Source organism: Podarcis melisellensis, assembly GCF_964234715.1.
Source record: "Podarcis melisellensis genome assembly, chromosome: 3".
Lineage (NCBI taxonomy): Eukaryota > Metazoa > Chordata > Lepidosauria > Squamata > Lacertidae > Podarcis > Podarcis melisellensis.
In genome coordinates, this window is record NC_138530.1 from 110451048 (window position 1) to 110470210 (window position 19163).

At 46.1% G+C, this 19163-nt stretch overlaps 1 protein-coding gene across 8 annotated transcripts in view; it reads left to right on the forward strand.

Moving 5' to 3' along the window:
• Positions 1 to 19163, forward strand: part of FGF18 (fibroblast growth factor 18) — a 130258-nt gene that overhangs the window by 73544 nt on the left and 37551 nt on the right. The gene's annotated exons all lie outside the window — the stretch shown is intronic.

Here is a 19163-nt window from a genome sequence, read left to right on the forward strand (position 1 = left end):
GACGAGATGGTTGGACAGTGTTCTCGAAGCTACTAGCATGAGTTTGACCAAACTGCGGGAGGCAGTGGAAGACAGGAGTGCCTGGCGTGCTCTAGTCCAGGGGGTCACAAAGAGCCGGACATGACTAAACAACAAAAATCAGTGTTTATAAGGCATAATTACACAATTATGTAACACACTGTTTGACTGCAAACATCTCTAGTATTCTGATCCTCTATCAGTGATTTTGATAAACGAGAAGCTTGACCCAAAGTAAACAAATCCCAGTTTCCCCCCTTAACCATTTTGATTCCTTAACGAAGATATTTCCTTTGTCTACACTAACCTTGCCATGAGCAGAACGTGTAATCTAGGATCATGTAAAGTTGCTGAAGAAATTGAGGATTTGCATGAACCTTCTGCTGTTTGGGTAGATAATTTGGGTGGCATTGTGGAAGAAGAAAGCCCTACAGTCCAAACCTAAGTGTGTTTATTCAGAAGTAAGTCCCATTGAGCTGAATGGGGCTTACTCCCTAGTAAGTATGTTCTGCATTGCAGCCTTAACTGCTTTCCACATGGTAAGGATAGAGCAAACCTGGTGGGTCTCTCTGGGAACAGTGTTCCAGGGGGCTATCTCTACTGCACTTCTTCTCTGTCAATCTCTAGGCAAGGTCCACCTCTGAGGGTCTTCTGGTGGTTTCCTCACTGCGAGAAGTGACAGTGCAGGGAACCAGGCAGAGGGCCTTCTCGGCAGTGGTGCCTCCCCTTTGGAACACCCTCCCACCAGATGTCAAGGAGATAAAGAACTATGCAGCTTTTAGAAGGCATCTGAAGGCAGTCCTGTATCGGGAAGTTTTAAATGTTTGGCGTTTTATTATGCTTTTATATTCTGCTGGAAGCCGCTCAGAGTGGGTTGACCATTGCAGCAACATGGCAACTGCTGGTGCCATGCTCTCTGTGGGTATGCTCATAGCATCAGTCCATACCTAGCACAACCAGACAGAGAGGAAAGCAACCTTGCTTATTTCTTGTTGGGCTTCAGAGCAGGGCAGAAGCAGCCAGTGGAAGACTATAGCTTGACAGAACTGGAGAACTGATGTTTCATGTATACGTATGATGGCTTTCTTCAGACAAAAGTGGCAACCGGACACCAAGATCTTTCTGAGATGGTTCCTATGGCCTTTATTAGCTTTTATATTGCTGCTGGAGTTAAGGTGACACCCTTTTCTCCCCCTCTTCTGCTTGTGTCAAGAGAGTGTCTTGGGATTTAGTCTGTCTCATCAACATTCCAGTAGCCCTGTTGAGCCTAGTAAAGGTAAAGGTAAAGGGACCCCTGACCATTAGGTCCAGTTGCGACCGACTGGGGTTGCGGTGCTCATCTCGTTTTATTGGCTGAGGGAGCCGGCGTACAGCTTCCGGGTCATGTGGCTAGCATGACCAAGCCGCTTCTGGAGAAACCGAGCAGCGCACGGAAACGCCGTTTACCTTACTGCTGGAATGGTACCTATTTATCTACTTGCACTTTGGCGTGCTTTTGAACTGATAGGTTGGCAGGAGCAGGGACCGAGCAACGGGAGCTCACCCCGTCGCGGGGATTCGTAACGCAACCTTCTGATCGGCAAGTCCTAGGCTCCGTGGTTTAACCCACAGCGCCACCCGCATCCCAGAATTCTAGTGCCACAGAATTGAGCCTCAAAGGTGAGGAGTTTTGACACATTAAGGGGGTAACTACTTTCATGCTACTTCTAAGCGTTCAGTGTTTACAGACCCACTAAAGCGCATTGAAAGCCTTCTTGAATTAAATTCTCAAACAGAAAACACCGTCCAAAAATAGATGAAATTGAATTTGTGTAATGATCCTTTTGATGTATTGCTTCTGAAAGGAGCTGGGATCCATTTAATCAGATATTAATCAGGCTAAGTCTAAATGCTAGCTACTTTCGAGATATTTCACCGTGGCAGGATGCTTAATATTTCTGAAGTGCTTTTAGATCATTGAGAAACATGAGGAGGATTACGCCTGGACAGATTACTTAAAATGTGACTGTTCATTAATTAGATTTCCATCTTTTAATTCTCTAAGATGTCCCTACCCCCAACATCCAGGATAAGAATGTGAAATGGTTTACTAATTCTTTTTCATGCCTTGACTTAAAAAAAAAAAAAAGTTGGGGGGAGGAGGAAAGGAGAAAAGATACACATTACATAGTATCTCACACTGATGGTACAGATAGGAGACCAGGCAGTATGTATTTTGAAACACTAGATTTTCATCGTACAAAAGAGGGAAGACATTCTATACTCTTTGTTCCCTCTTTGTGTGTGGTTCTCTTGCAGGGGTGGTACTGCTTAGGCTAGGAAAGGCCTTTATCTGTACTTCACAGCTCAGAGATTGTATTACCAAATATCAGACTTAAGTGTTTGGCTAAGAGGTAATTTTAAAGTTCCTCCACCCTGGGCAGTATTGTTTTGTGCACGGTTCAACTTCATACCTGAATGGTCTGCTGAGAGCCAAAACATTTGGGGACAATGACAAATTATACAGAGGTTGCATAGCTATAATACTGCACAGGACATGCTGAAGTTGAATGAACTGGATTTTTGGATAATGGGGTTCGGTGGGTCAGAGCTCAGATGGTAAAACAGGTCATAGGTTGATTGTGGGCTTCTCTAGATAGAGACGTCCAAAAGGTTGACTACCAGTCAGTATAGACCATGGGTCAGCAAACTAAGGCCTACGGACTGGATCAGGCCCAATTGCCTTCTGGATCCAGCCTGCGGATGGTCTGGGAATCGCCGCGTGGATCGCCAGTGCTTGCGTTCTTTCCCTCTCCCTTCCTATCCCTCTCACGGCGGTGGTGGTGGTGGCGCTGGCACCTCCTCCTCCTGTTCCCTCCCTCCTCCTGGCTTCTCCACGCCCTGCCTAGAGGAGGGAGGGGACTGGGCTTTGTTGGTGCCAGCAGCAACAGCACTCGAGCAGTCGCCATTTTAAGCAGCCCCTCTCTGGAGCCCTTTCACGCGGCGCTCATTGTCCCTCTGCCACCGCCAGCCCCTGCTGCTTGCAAGACACAGGTAAGCAGCCACTGGGGCTTGTGGTGCTCTTGCATCATTTCATCCCCCCCCAAATATAGCCTGGCCCTCCAAAAGGTCTGAGGGACAGTGGACCGGCCCCCTGCTGAAAAAGTTTGCTGACCAATGGTGTAGACCATCTGAAGCTAGCTGACCAGTGGTCTGCTTTAGGATAATGTGTTGTCCAAGGTTGCATTTCATCATTAGAACTTGTGCTTATAGTCTTGTGATTGTTGGGTTCATATTATAAAGCAGCGATAGAATAGACACATCCATGCTTCAATTTAATGTGGATTTCACCTCCTCTGATGCCCTTTTGTCCATGCAATGTTCTCCTCCAATGGCTGCTATCTCTCACTTTCTCCTTTCTTAGTCTGAGATCCTCTATGTTTTGAAAATCTGGAGAGCCACATGGATGCAGAGATCTGGTTCTGATCTGTGCCCTGGACAGGAGATGGAAATCTCCTGCATGTCATTTCTGAGCACAATTCAAAGTGTTGGTGCTGACCTTAAAGCCCTAAATGGCCTCGGTTCAGTATACCTGAAGGAGTGTCTCCACCCCCATTGTTCTGCCCGGACACTGAGGTCCAGTGCCGAGGGCATTCTGGCGGTTCCCTCCCTGCAAGAAGTGAGGTTACAGGGAACCAGCCAGAGGGCCTTCTCGGTAGTGGCACCTGCTCTGTGGAATGCTCTCCCACCAGATGTCAAAGAGAAAATCAACCACCAGACTTTTAGAAGACATCTGAAGGCAGCCCTGTTTAGAGAAGCTTTTAATGTTTGATGTATTACGATATTTTAATATTTTGTTGAAGCCGCCCAGAGTTGCTGGGGAAACCCAGCCAGATGGGTGGGGCATAAATAATAATAATAATAATAATAATAATAATAATAATAATAATTATTATTATTATTATTATACATTTTGTCATAAGTGCGATAAAAATAGATATGATGCTGATGATGATTTTGATGATGATTAACAATCCCACAATCAGAGCAATCAGCCCTGAGTGCTCACCGGAAGGACAGATCGTGAAGCTGAGGCTCCAATACTTTGGCCACCTCATGAGAAGAGAAGACTCCCTGGAAAAGACCCTGATGTTGGGAAAGATTGAGGGCACAAGGAGAAGGGGACGACAGAAGACGAGATGGTTGGACAGTGTTCTCGAAGCTGCCAGCATGAGTTTGACCAAACTGCGGGAGGCAGTGAAAGACAGGTGTGCCTGGCCTGCTCTGGTCCATGGGGTCACAAAGAGTCAGACACGACTAAACCACAACAACAACAACAACAGCAATCCCACTTCCCCTATCTACAATCCATCACAAACTCAGGAGAAGGGGAGGAAGCATATATTTTCTTTTCTGCCATCAGAAAACAAGTGGAAATACGAACTACAGGAAGGTAATACAGAGCCGAAGCGAAGACATGGCTAGATAATCACAAGCCTCTTTTTGGGCAAGTATCAATTAAAGAATGTTATTTGGAAATTGGTACTTCTCCCTAAGAACTGGGTGCGCACAAACAGCCTGACTGTTGTGGATCAGTCAATGCCCTCTATGAGCCGTAACTCTGATCTGTAATTTATTTGGCGTGGAACCAGTCCTATGGCTGGTCCTATTTGGCATGGAACCAGTCCTATTTCAGCTTGGGTTCGCCTCCCCTTCGCAGTCTGAGAATGGCAGGAAGACCAAATAACTTTTAAAAGCCCTCTGTCTCTCCCTCTCTCACCCGCCCCCCGGTTTTCTTCACAGCCATTTATTTTCACAAACTTAGCCTCAGGACAGAGATGACCTCAACATACTGATGATCACTCACTGTGGCAGCTGTGCGGTCATATGGGGGAACCTGCAATTGGGCCGAGGCAAGAAATCTTGCGTTTGGGCCAGATGCTTGCTTGCGTGTTTGTCTTCTGCCCAACGTTTGACTGTCTCCACCCATCTCATTCTCTCCCACCAGATCTGGGTGGTGTGGGTGGGTATGGCAGGCAAGTTTCTCTTTGAAAGCGGCTAAAAAGATGTCGGGAATGACGGTGCAGCGACGTGAATTAGAAGCATGGGCAAGGCTGGCTTTGTTGAACCACAAATGGCAAAGTGAGCCGGACCTCCCAGGATTCTCAGGGTTAGGGGAAAGGCTCAATTACCATCACCTTGGATTCTGTTCTGAAAGGTTCAGCAGCCATTTAAAATGTGCTGTAATCGTCTTATTTGAAACATCTGTGCTTTTAAGATTTCCTTCTTTATTTCGTCGGCCGTGTTTCTGCCTTTGTGAGGCAGATAGACTCCAGGGAGAAAAACGTGTTTGTCTAGAACAGCCTTTCTCAACCTGGGGGTCCCCAGATGTTGTTGAACTACAATTCCCATCGCCCCTAGCTAGCAAGGCCAGAGCTCAGGGATGATGGGAGTTGAGGGATGATGGGAGTTGTAGTCCAACAACATCTGGGGACACACAAGTTGAGAACTGCTGGTTTAGAACATGGGTAGACAAACTAAGGCCCGGGGGCCGGATCTGGCCCAATCACCTTCTAAATGCGGCCCACGGACAGTCTGGGAATCAGTGTGGTTTTACATGAGTAGAATGTGTCTTTTTATTGAAAATGCATCTCTGGGTTATTTGTGGGGCCTGCCTGGTGTTTTTACATGAGTAGAATGTGTCCTTTTATTTAAAATGCATCTCTGGCTTATTTGTGGGGCATAGGAATTTGTTCATTAAAAAAAAATAAAAAAATTCTGGCCCTCCACAAGGTCTGAGGGACAGTGGACCGGCCCCCTTCTGAAAAAGTTTGCTGACCCCTAGTCTAGAAGGGACCTTCTACTTTGAGCAACTTTTTTGGGCACATGAACTCCTGGATTACAATATTTGTGTACCTCCCCCGCCCCCAATGTATATCACATACATAAGAAATTGCACACCCAGAGAACTGCTTGATGCCCAATGGGAGACAACATTTCATTTTTAAAAAACCAACAAAACAGCCCCCACTACTGTTGGCTCCCTGCAAATGTCTTAAAAATGTGCTTGCATCCATTGCCTTCTAATTTTTTTTATAGTAGGAATGGCACATAACAGAAAATTACCCACAATTGCCCCCACTGTGACATTTGAACGTGGCTCTTTACTGACGCTATGTTTTGCTGGCTCGCATCATATATGATGATCTGTGGCATTTCATTGTTCTGTGTCATATCTCTTAATATGGTGTTCCTCACTCTGGGGGTCTTTGGGTCAAAAAAGCGCTATAGGTAAGCAAAACAGAACAATTAATTAATAATATGATTTTTTTAAAAAAAATATCAATACAATTATTAGTTATGGTGCCAGACTGAGTTATGAGGAAGACTGTTGTGGCAGGATTCCAGCTAGGGATACTTGAGGAAATGTGTTTTTTGTGTGTGGGTTGTCCCCAGGTAAGTTCTACTCAGAGTAGACCCATTGATATTAAGGGACCTAAATTAGATGTGTCCATTGAGCTGGAATCAACAAATGGAGTTTCACCAATGTAATGGGGTGTGACATAGTTCGGTCATCTAAGGCTGCTGTCCTATACGGAGTCCAAAGTAAGCCCCCTTGTAGTTCATGGGGATTACTTCTGAGTAGACATGTATAGGCATGTGAGTGAAAAATGTGAGACACGCCCCCCTCCCCAGGGCTTAAAAAATAAATAAATCACAGATCACTTTCTCCTAACTTTAATTGCCTTCTGCACCTGCAGAATGTATGCAGCAGACGTTTTGTATGCTCCAACTGTCCCTGTCGACTGGGAACAGTCTGTCTTTTCCAGTCCAGGTCTCTGGCAAATCACCATTCCTCCTTTTGGGAATAGCTTGTTTGAACATGGTCCGTATGAGGTGCTAGAGTTGTCCAGCTCTCTTTCCCCACCAGGACTTCCAAGATTTCTGAACAGGAGGGAGACGTAGCTTGTGAAGGCATCATGCAAGGCCTAGCCTGCCATTTCACATAAAGGTAAAGGTAAAGGTACCCCTGCCCGTACGGGCCAGTCTTGCCAGACTCTGGGGTTGTGCGCCCATCTCACTCAAGAGGCCAAGGGCCAGCGCTGTCCGAAGACACTTCCAGGTCACGTGGCCAGCGTGACATCGCTGCTCTGGCGAGCCAGAGCTGCACACGGAAACGCCGTTTACCTTCCCGCTAGAAAGTGGTCCCTATTTATCTACTTGCACCCGAGGGTGCTTTTGAACTTCTAGGTTGGCAGGCGCAATGCAGAACAATTGTATTCCCCCTGTATATCTTTGGTGAGAAAAAACCATTACATTTGACGTTTCAAACCAGTGGAGATCAGGGCACTGGTGGAGTGGTGCCTTCAGCAATAGTAATCATTTGCATGGGGAGGTGGCTTTGGCAGTGATCCGTGGTGTAATACTAGGTAAAGGTAAAGGGACCCCTGACCATTAGGTCCAGTCGTGACCAACTCTGGGGTTGCGGCGCTCATCTCGCTTTATTGGCCGAGGGAGCCAGTGTACAGCTTCCGGGTCATGTGGCCAGCATGACTATGCTGCTTCTGGCGAACCAGAGCAGTGCACGGAAACACCGTTTACCTTCCTGCCAGAGTGGTACCTATTTATCTACTTGCACTTTGACGTGCTTTCGAACTGCTAAGTTGGCAGGAGCAGGGACCGAGCAACGGGAGCTCACCCCGTCAGGGGATTCAAACCGCCAACCTTCTGATCGGCAAGTCCTAGGCTCTGTGGTTTAACCCACAGCGCCACCTGTGCCCTGGTGTAATACTAGGAGTAGACAAATGTGTCCCTGTTACAACCTGTGAGAAATGCTGGAGGATGTGCAGGTAGATCAGGTGTCCTGACCTGTCTCCTGTCTTCCTCCTCCCACAAACTCCCATTTGTTTCCCCTGAGCAGACGGATTTCTCTGGGAACTCCTAACCTCCTAACAAGCATGGCAGGGGGATGCCGAGTTTGAGGCATAACGCTAATTTTGCTCGTTAAACCTTTTAACGGAGGAAATTATGAATGGAAATGCCTTGAAGATAATTGGAGCCCTTCTGAGCGAGAGTTTTGAGTTTGCGACTGTGTGTACAGTTCCAGGCAGCGATTTAAGTGTTCCCTCTAGAATTGCAGCGTTAGAAATAGGATCCCATCTGCGAGCAATTTGAGAGGAAGTGAGACAATGGAGCCAATTGCAACTCCAGTTAGATAATCAATACAAATATTGTTAGCGTCGTGATTTCTCTTGCAAGGTTTTTTTTTTTTTTATAAAAATGTGAATGCCAATCCCCTGAAGAAAAGTCAATAATATAATGTCGTCCAGTCTTAACTTTACCATGGCTGAGACTGCCTTATGCAGCTGCTCTTCTGAGTACAGTGCTACCTCGGGTTAAGTACTGTATTTTCTGGAGTATAAGACTACTTTTTAACCCAGGAAAATCTTCTCAAAAGTCGGGGGTCGTCTTATACGCAGGCTACAGCAGCAGCTCCTGCAGCAACTCCCCACCAAAGGATAAAATGACAGCAAATTAAATCACCAAGCTCTAGATGAAGCAGAAATACGCTTGAAAATTGGCCCCAGAAGCCCCCGGCCACCGGGAAGTGGAGCAGATTTTGAGCCAGACTGGAGACTGGTTTTTAATTTTTTTATTTGGTGTGCGTTGGAAGAGGGGTAGTCTTATACGGCAAGTATATCCCAAACTCTATATTTTAACTAGAAAAGTTGGGGGGGGGGTCATCTTATACACCCAGTTGTCTTATACGCCGGAAAATACGGGTACTTAATTCGTTCCAGAGGTCTGTTCTTAATCTGAAACTGTTCTTAACCTGAAGCACCACTTTAGCTAATGGGGCCTCCTGCTGCCGCCACACCGCCAGAGCACGATTTCTGTTCTTATCCTGAAGCAAAGTTCTTAACCTGAGGTAATATTTCTGGGTTAGCAGAGTCTGTAACCTGAAGCGTATGTAACCTGAAGTGTATGTAACCCGAGGTACCACTGTACTCTTAGGGTGCTGTATAGCTGGCTCTGTAATGGTCAAAATCCTTTTGTAGGTGAATCAGGGCCGGCCGGTCCATGAGGCAAGGTGAGGCAGTTGCCTCAGGCGGCAGATCTGCCATTGATCTAAGTCGTCATCTTCTGTGTCCTCCCTGTGGGGCTTTTGGGCAGGTGGCTCCTCATCCACTCTTCCTCATCCAGCCAGTCCCTGACAATTCCTATTTGGCAAGGCAGCCGTGGCTGGAGCCAGTTTGGCAATGCTGACTCCAGCTGCTGGGCCGGCACAATGCTCTGGGTCAGCTCATAAAACCAAGACAAATCTGTTGCCCGCCATTTTGTTGTGCCGGTGCAGTGACAACTGTGAGTGCTTCCTGACCTCCTGTTTGTTGAGCATTCAACCTGACTCATTCGTGGGGAGGTTGGATGATGTTGCGTCAAAGCAAGCGTCACCCACACTTTACTTTTTTAAAAAATATATATATAATTTTTATTAAGAATTTCCACATAACAAATTATCATCTTCATTCCCCCCCATTTCCCCCCTTCCCGTCCCCAAGAAAAACCCTCCCTCTCTCCCCCACGAGACTTCTCTCAGCTCCTCTCTCTGATTTTTCAACACGTGTTATTCTCTGCATATTATAAAATTGTAAAGATCCTTAAATTATTTATCTATTATGTTAACAATAATAAATTTGCGTATGTTTATTCAAAACCTGCCAAGGAGTTCAGTTCATTTTGTTGTTGTTTTTAAGTAATTTGTAAAAAGTTCCCATTCTTCTTTAAAGCCACAGTTGTCCTTGTCTCGCAGTTTGTATGTAAATTTCGCCAGTTCCGCATAATCCATCAATTTCCCTTGTCACTGTTCTTTTGTCAGGATTTCCTCATTCTTCCATCCTTGGCGTCACCCACACTTTACAATGTGTTTCCCCATTGCAAGAAGTCCAGTCTTTGGGGGAAGCAGGTTTGTTGTGCAAGACCTCTCAAGGAACTTTAATTGTGCAACCTGAATTTGCCAGCATGTGATTGAATCCCACCCCAAAATAGAGTCCGTCTGGAAGCTATGCTCTATTCCAGTACTGACTGACTGGAGCAGCAGTCTCCAAATGTTCTCAAAAGTCAAACTTCAAGGTGAATTTGCACTGATCAGGAGAAGTATCAAAACATGAGCATGAACATGCAAGTTATTTTCTCCTGATGTTGCTAGACATCAACACTCATCAGCTCCAGCCACTATGAACCTAAGATCAGGGATGATGGGAGATGTAGTCCATCATTAAACAGAAGGCCACAGGTTCCCTCACTGCTGTTCTCCAGGGAAGCAAAAGGAGTTTCTATAGGAGTGGTGAAATTTCTTGGTAACGATGTGGGAGATCTGCACATCCTTAGATCATTGGTTTGGGCTATTTGTCTTAATGGTATTTTTCATTGCACTAGAACAGGAAATGGGATGGTCGGCTTGTTCAGCCTTGAAGGCCGCCTCAGAGATGTGTAATACCCCCTGAGGGGAGCAGCTGGCATGCGCGTTTTAGTGACATCTCTTTAATATCACACACGAGGCCTTCCTGGTTGGACAAACACTGATAAGTATGGTGCATTTACCTATCAGTGTGATACACGTGTTGGAGCTATTTAATGTAAGTCTTGTGCCTATTTACTCAGAAGTAAGTTGTGCTGTGTTCAGTAGATGAACCTAGTAAATCCTGACCCTAGTACAGTGGTACCTCGGGTTAAGTACTTAATGCTAATGGGGCCTGCTGCTGCTGCTGCGCCACTGGAGTACGATTTCTGTTCTCATTCTGAAGCAAAGTTCTTAACCCGAGGTACTATTTCTGGGTTAGCGGAGTCTGTAACCTGAAGCGTATGTAACCTGAAGCATATGTAACCCGAGGTACCACTGTAACTGTATACAGTCGAACCTCTACTTACCACCGCCTCTTCTTACAGTTGTTCCAAGTCACGACCGCTGCAAACCCGGAAGTAAGTGGTGGATTTGCCGCCATTTGCACATGCGCGGGAGCGGCGATTGCCGCCCATGCTTGTGCACAATGGCGCCTCTCCCAGCGACCCAGTTTGACCTCTGGATGGTCCTCCCAAATGTATTATGGTCGCAAATAGAGGTTCCACTGTGTAGGACTTTAGCCCAAATGTTTTGAGAATTCTGGAGTGGACTTGGAGGTCATGGAGCTTTGAAAAATGCAATTTAGTTTGCAATCTTGTACATATTTCAATGGAAATAAGATCCCTTTGGCTCTGTGGGACATCTGTAGGACTACACTGTAAAGGAGGAAGTATGTGATATTTATCAATGGCTAGTTCTGTGAGTATAGTGAGCCTTCCTTACTTCTAGGTAGACAGCAATAGGTTTGGGATGCATGGTTGCAGTCCTTTGTACACTTATTAGAGACTGTACACTGCAACTGTCTACCTCCCAAATTACCTAGGAGTAAGCAGGGACGCAGGTGGCGCTGTGGGTAAAACCTCAGTGCCTAGGACTTGCCGATCGTATGATTGGCAGTTCGAATCCCCGCGGCGGGGTGAGCTCCCGCCGTTCGGTCCCAGCTCCTGCCCACCTAGCAGTTCGAAAGCACCCCTAAGTGCAAGTAGATAAATAGGTACCACCTTATAGCGGGAAGGTAACGGCTTACTTCTAAGTAAGAAAGGCTTACTTCTAAGTAAAGATGCCTAAGATTTGGCCGCATGTCATTTTTAACCTTGTGTCCGTTTTTCAGAACCTTTAGATTTAATGGTGGCCACACACACTTTTTAAAGTATAACCATGAGGGCTAGCAACTTGCTATATTTTTTTGAAGCTCAAAATAGGCTCTTCTGCCATTTTGATAAGGGCACAAATGTGGTGCATGGCTAGGGTGGGCAGCTGAAAGACAACACAAGATTCCTGCATATTGTCAAAGCTGTGAAATAGAGGGTTTTTTTTATAGCAGGAACACCTTTGTCACACAAGCTACTCCTCCTGAAATATCCTTCTGCCACAGGGAAAAGGTGCAGGAAACCGCTTTTACTCTTTTGCATATAGCCATCTTATATGAAACACTTGGTGAAGTCTGATCAGCAGTTACTTTATTTTCCCGTGTATAAGACTAGTCCCCCCAATAAATTACCGTATTTTTCACTCTATAAGATGCACCAGACCACAAGGCGCACCTAGTTTTTGGAGGAGGAAAACAAGAAAAAAAACATTCTGAATCTCAGAAGTCAGAACAGCAAGAGGGATCGCTGCGCAGTGAAAGCAGCAATCCCTCTTGCTGTTCTGGCTTCTGGGATAGCTGCGTAGCCTGCATTTGCTCCATAAGACGCACACACATTCCCCCTTACTTTTTAGGAGGGGAAAAGTGAGTCTTATAGAGCAAAAAATATGGTATGTCAAAAATTAGGGGGCGTCTTATACAGTCATACCTCATGTTGCGTTAGGTTCATGTTGCGTCTTTTCGGCTTGCGAACGCAGCAAACCCGGAAGTGTATACTTCTGGGTTTTGCCACATGTGCATGCGCAGAAGTGCTCTATCATACCACCTATGTGCTCAGAAGCAGCGCTCTAGTTATGAACGTTTTGAGGTGTGAACGGCACCTCGGAATGGATCGAGTCCATAACTAGAGGTACACAGATAGTGCCGAGGCCATTTTCTTAAATCTGAGTCCCCCCAAATAGGGGCATCTTATACACGGGGGCTTCTGATAGACAGAAAAATATGGTAGTTTTGTGTTATATATTATTGGAGAATACAATTGCATTTGCAACTGACTTTACAACTTTTAATTTTTCACGGGTAACACATTAGCTGGCCCATAGCCAGTGTGGTATTGAATTTTCACCTATTCTATTGACAACTAAATTTAAAGCTCTGTAGCCACTGGGAAAATCAATCCAGACCAGGGTGGGGGAGGGTGGGGGAATGTAGTGCTGGGATTTAATTGCACTTATTTCCCCAGATGCTTCCCTTACACATCATTTTTGTCATACTGATTTACTAAAGGCTTTCTTGGTGGCTGTCAGGGTTCCAGGAGGCTGTTAGTTTCTTGTACTAGGGAAATTTTAGATTTATTTTACAGTGGAATCCTAGGCTTGTGTAAGCCAATGAAAGCTTCATTGAGTTCAATGGGATTTACTCCCACGTCAGTACGCAGTGATTCTGCAAATGACGCGGCTGGCGCTATGGGTTAAACCACAAAGCCTAGGACTTGCCGATCAGAAGGTCGGCGGTTCGAATCCCTGCAATGGGGTGAGCTCCCGTCGCTCGGTCCCTGCTCCTGCCAAACTAGCAGTTCAAAAACATGTCAAAGTGCAAGTAGATAAATAGGTACCGCTCTGGCGGGAAGGTAAACGACGTTTCTGTGCACTGCTCTGGTTTGCCAGAAGCAGCTTAGTCATGCTGGCCACAGGACCCAGAAACTGTACGCTGGCTCCCTCGGCCAATAAAGCGAGATGAGCGCCGCAACCCCAGAGTCGGCCATGACTGGACCTAATGGTCAGGGGTCCCTTTACCTATATTCGGTGTTAGCCGCCCTGAGCCCACGCTTGGCCGGGGAGGGTGGGGTATAAATAAAAGTTTTTTATTATTATTAGCTTGGAGTGGATCTATTACTGATGGATATAGAAGAACAAATAATTGAAAAACAAGTATACATAATAAATTTACATGTCTTGGTAGCTTGCCCAAACAATTATCATTACCGTTATTTTATTTTATCTAAAACTGTACCAGGAAGGCACCTGCCTGATGCCAATAAAGGATCGACTCCTCACTGATGCAGAAGGAAGCCAAAACTCCCCCCCCCCAATCCAGTTTGCAGCCAGTATTTTATTTCTTGGCAGGAAATGACTGAGGAAACCCTGCACATTTCATCTCAGGAGGCTAAATTGCCATGCCCTTTAAGCTGTGACCTATGTTAAACTTATCAATGGCTTGCTTTAAATATAATTTCTGATCAATCGGGGGCATTGATTTATTTCCCGATCTCCTGCCATCCTTTCCAAACCCTGAGCAGCCTCACTTCTTGGCCTCATGGAACGAAACAGATAGGATGACTTGACAAACTAAGCAGCTGAGCTGAGGTGTCTGGCGGCAAGAACGGCGGGATTTGTTTTGCTCTCCTTTAGTGGTTAAGACGCTCGCCACGAGAATGATAAAAGGTCCATTTCCCCCCCAGATGCCTCTGAAAAGAGGGTTAGCATAAAGACAGTTTAAGAGAGCGCTCTATTGATTTTGTTTGACCTCCAAGCACGCTGCAGTCAGTATGATGTTTTCCCTGTTGGGGGTGATTCAGAGGCCCTGAAGATTTTGCTTCTTCAGTAAAAAAATAATGTTAGGCTGCAGGAAAATTGTCTTACTGGAACACCCTGTGAAATGGTTCTTTCCCCCTTGTTTTTTGGATCCACCTGGGCCACTTTAGTTCACTACAGAGGGAGGGATGTGAAATATAAGTGGATAATTATGATGCCGATTCTTAGCAAAGCCCCCAGTAAAGGTAAAGGTAAAGGGACCCCTGACCGTTAGGTCCAGTCACGGATGACTCTGGGGTTGCAGTGCTCATCTCGCTTTATTTGCCGAGGGAGCCGGCATACAGCTTCCGGGTCATGTGGCCAGCATGACTAAGCCACTTCAGGCGAACCAGAGCAGCGCAGGGAAATGCCGTTTACCTTCCCGCCAGAGTGGTACCTATTTATCTACTTGCACTTTGATGGAACTGACGATTCACCATGCTAGAGAAGAAACTAAAATTTTTATTTTTTAAAAGTTTCTTCTCCCATTAGATTCACAAAATGCTTAGAGGTATGCATCCCCCTGCATCCCCTGAGTACACCCATAGAACCATTGAGTTGCAAGGAAGCTGAAGGTAACAGTCTGATCCTTGGCATCCTTGCACTGAGGAAAGATCTTGCAGTCAGGCCCAGCAACTTTAAGAGACTACAGTGGCTTCCCCCAATCTCGTGCCTTCCAGACGTTTTAGGCTACAATTTCCACTGTCCTTGACTATTGGCTCTGTTGGGTGGAGCTGATAGGAGTTGTAGTCTGAAACAACTGCAGGGTACCATATTGAGACGGCTGGATTAATCCATGATCATTATAGACTGGCAAAAGCAGATGGAGGAAAGAAGCAAGACAAGGCTAGATGCCACAAGCATAGCTGTCAACTTACAGATTTGAAAATAAGGGACCAGCAGCCTTGAAAATAAGGGACCAGCAGCCAAAATAAGGGACCTGCCTGCAGCCTCACCTGTTCCAGGCACTCCAGTCTTCCTGTCCTCCTGCAGTCTGGTCAAACTCATGCTGCTAGCTTTGAGAACAGTGTCCGACCAACTTTGTAACCAGAGGTTCAACTGATTAGAATCTGAATCACATGCACCACAAGGCCTATGCAGCCTCAACTTAAGATGGCTCCCCGGCCTGGCTTTGCACTGCAAAGTTTGCAGCAGCACGTGCAACAAAATGGCATCCAGCATTCAAAAAACCCCTCAGCTTGCATTAACTAGCCACACACAAGGCATGTAAGCTCCACCCCCCAGTCGTTCTTGGACTTCTTATTGGGTGAGCAACACAGCCAAGCAACACAGTTGGAGCCTCCCTCCTCCCTGGCCAGCAGGGAGGGAGGGAGAGGAGCTGCTTCCTTTGAAATTTAAGGGACATCATTTAAGGGACATTTAAGGGACATCCATCAATAAGGGACAGCAGCGGGACATGGTGCTGGAATAAGGGACTGTCCCTTCAAATAAGGGACACTTGACAGCTATGCACAAGTAAACTAGTGGAGATCTATCCTTCTGGAGCTGTGGTGTGTGTGTGTGTTGAGGGGAGAGGGCTCCAAAAACATTATATGGCCAATCGCCTATATCACTTACAAGCAGACTACTTTCCAATCCCCAATAGGTCTAGCTGGAGAGCAACTAGAGTCGACCTTCCGAAGAACAAAAGCCAAATTACCTCAGTCGCATGGAACCAAGTGGTTCAGCTCTGCAAAGTTTTGGCAGGGAGCGATGTGCTTCCATTCAGCTCTGCCAAAACCCCTTCTGCCGTTCTCTCTGGACATGTGCAAAGAGAAGCAAAGCAGGTCTCTCTCTGTTGCACATGCCCTTTTTGGAGCGTGCAAAGTGTGGCTGCCTAGGAAACCATCTTGTCTGCTCCAGGCTTCTGCCTGGTGTCTGTGCCAGAGAAGTGAGACATACAAGGTGGTCCTGCCTTGCCTGCTCCAAGCCCCTCGTGTTGTGGGAAAGGTGCCTGCTGGCCTTGCTAGACAGGATCAGGGCATTTGAAGTTGCATCTTATTGGGTGTCTAAGTGGGGTCAGCATCTAGCACAGCCTTTCTCAACCTGTGGGTCCCCAGATGTTGTTGAACTACAACTCCCATCACCCCTAGCTAGCAAGGCCAGAGCTCAGGGATGATGGGAGTTGTAGTCCAACAACATCTGGGGACCCACAGGTTGAGAACCGCTGAACATTGAAGGTACTGTGTTTTCAGTGCTTGCTTGTACATCGGACACTATAGGGACATGTGAAGCAAACCTCCTCAATAGAGATGGACATCTTATTTCTGGTGCATCTTAATGTCATATGTGCATGCTCATCAGCTCATTCCATTCCTGCATTTATCTGCAAACAGTCTGCATGAAAATTCAAATTTCAATATACCTATCATCTCAGGGTTCACATGCCCAAGCATATTTTACTGTAAGCTATGCATTTTTTATGCATTCTGGCACTGCGTCACAACACTGGAAGCAGTGCAAAATTGGAAGGATTTTGTTCTGATCTGCACATTAGTCTAGAACAGGCGTGTCCAACCGGCCGATTGTGATCTACCAGTCGATTGCAGGGTGTCTCTGGTCGATCCTGGTCGATCACGTGACCCTGATCTATTGACACCCCCCCCCCAATTTTTTAAAAAGAAAGCTCAACAGCTTTGGATGTTCCTCCCAAAAAATAGCTCAACAACTTTGGTCAATCCAATGGATAGATCACTGCCAGTTTTTTATAGTGGGAGTAGATTGCAGTCTACTGAGTTGGGCATGCCTGGTCTGAGAGGTAAGTACCAGTTCAGTTCACATTGATAGTCACAGAAACAGGACTCTTCAAGCATCCTTATTCCTAATGTTGCCAGATACCATATTTTTTGCTCTATAGGATGCACCCGACTGTAGGACGCTGAAGGGGTGCTGAGCAGAGAGGGGGAGAATTCTTTTTCTTGTTCTCCCCATCTCTGATCAGTGCCTCTTCAGCGAAGCGGCAGGAGAAACAGAGCCCCTTCCATTTCTCCTCCTGTTTCGCTGAAGGGGCGCTGCGCAGCTCTCCCTCTCTGCTGAAGCCGAGAGAGTCTTGCTCTCCCAGCTTCAGCAAAAGGAACCCGAAGCCTTCGGAGCACAGCGCAAGTTCCCGCTGTGCTCCAAAAGCTTCAGGCGGCTATCCCTGAAGCCTGGAGAGCGAGAAGGGTCGGTGCACACCGACCCCTCTCACTCTCTAGGCTTCAGCGAAAGCAACGTGTAGCCTCCAGAGCGTGGAGGGAGCGCTCCCTCTGCGCTTTGGAGGCTTCGCGTTGCTATCGCTGAAGCCAAGGAGCCTGCATTCGTTCCATAGGATGCACACACATTTCCCCTTAATTTTTGGAGGGGGGAAAGTGCGTCCTATAGAGCGAAAAATACGGTATGTCCTAGGATCAGTGCTATTTTTCTAGAAAGAGGTGCTGGAACTCACCATGAACCTCTCTCTTGTTCACTTATAAAAGCAATGGCGCCCACCTGCCAGAACTTAGTTCCGACCAGTTTCGGCAGAAAAAAAATCCCTGCCTACGATTCTCTTTAAGAGGCAACTTTGCACCCTCTGCTTATATCCGGCGTAGCCAGCTTGAGGTGACATTACTGCCTAATTACAGCAGCCACCATGCAGATAATCTCCAGGGGCTGAAATTTCAGAACGTCCAACCCACCCTCCTCACCACTAGCCAGGTTGTTAAAAGTGAGAAGGGGCGAATCTATCATTTTTGCTTTCTCTCTCTTTCTCTGTTTTCCAACGTTAAGCTCGGTTTTTCCCATGTCCACGTCGGTTTGCAGTATTTTTTCTTTTGCAAGTCATCCTGAAAATGCAAGTCACCCAGCACTTTACTGCCACTCCTAAAATACAGACTTGCATACAATTTTGCCTAATATATACATTTTTTCAAAATAATTTTCCCTAACACATACCGTATTTTCCCATCTATAAGACGTCCCCATGTATAAGACACCCCCTATTTTGGGGGATTCAGATTTAAGAAAATGGGGGGGGGAGAGATGTATCCATGTTTAAGACGCCCCCCCCTAATTTTTGACATTATTTTTAAGGGGAAAAACCTAGTCTTATGCACGGAAAAATATGGTACTTTACTTTACCCTGATACATGCATTTTTGCATACATTTGTTGGCCAGAGAACCACTTTGCAAAACCCTGAGAAGTGCAAATTTTGAAAGATGGCTGTGTTTCGGTTTGCACATTGTTTTGGAAAGTGCAAATTAGTCAGAGTTGCCTTTAAATGAGAACTAAAGCGAATTTCTCAATCATCCCTGGGTCCAACCAGCTTACTATATAAATTGCGTCTACACCAGTAAGTTATAACTCGGTAAAGTGATCATTTGTAAGCACCATTGCTTGTAATAGAGTAGCTACTTAGGCATTATAGAAAGGTGGACACAGTTTTGTATAATATTTGCACATGCTAATTTATAGGTGGCCACTTAATGTGTCATAAAAAAGACACAAATTTGTATAATATTTGCATATGCTAATTGACAGGTATAGATTTAAACATAGTAGGCTGTATTCAACTAACTGGTTCCTCTAGGGCTTTCTTCCCTCTCCTCACTGTGCCCTATATGCCCCCAAATTGGCTCTGTAAGGTCAGGAGAAACCCCAGAGCAATGCAAAACAGAGCACAGCAGGAAGAGAGAGGAGGTCATTCCATCAGGCAAGCAGAAATCTCATCAGCACTACATTGGAAAACTCCCAGTGTGACTGCTTAATCTGGTAAAGTAAAGGTAAAGGGACCCCTGACCATTAGGTCCAGTTGTAACCGACTCTGGGGTTGCGGCACTCATCTCGCTTTATTGGCCGAGGGAGCCGGCGTACAGCTTCCAGGTCATGTGGCCAGCATGACTAAGCCGCTTCTGCGTACCAAAGCA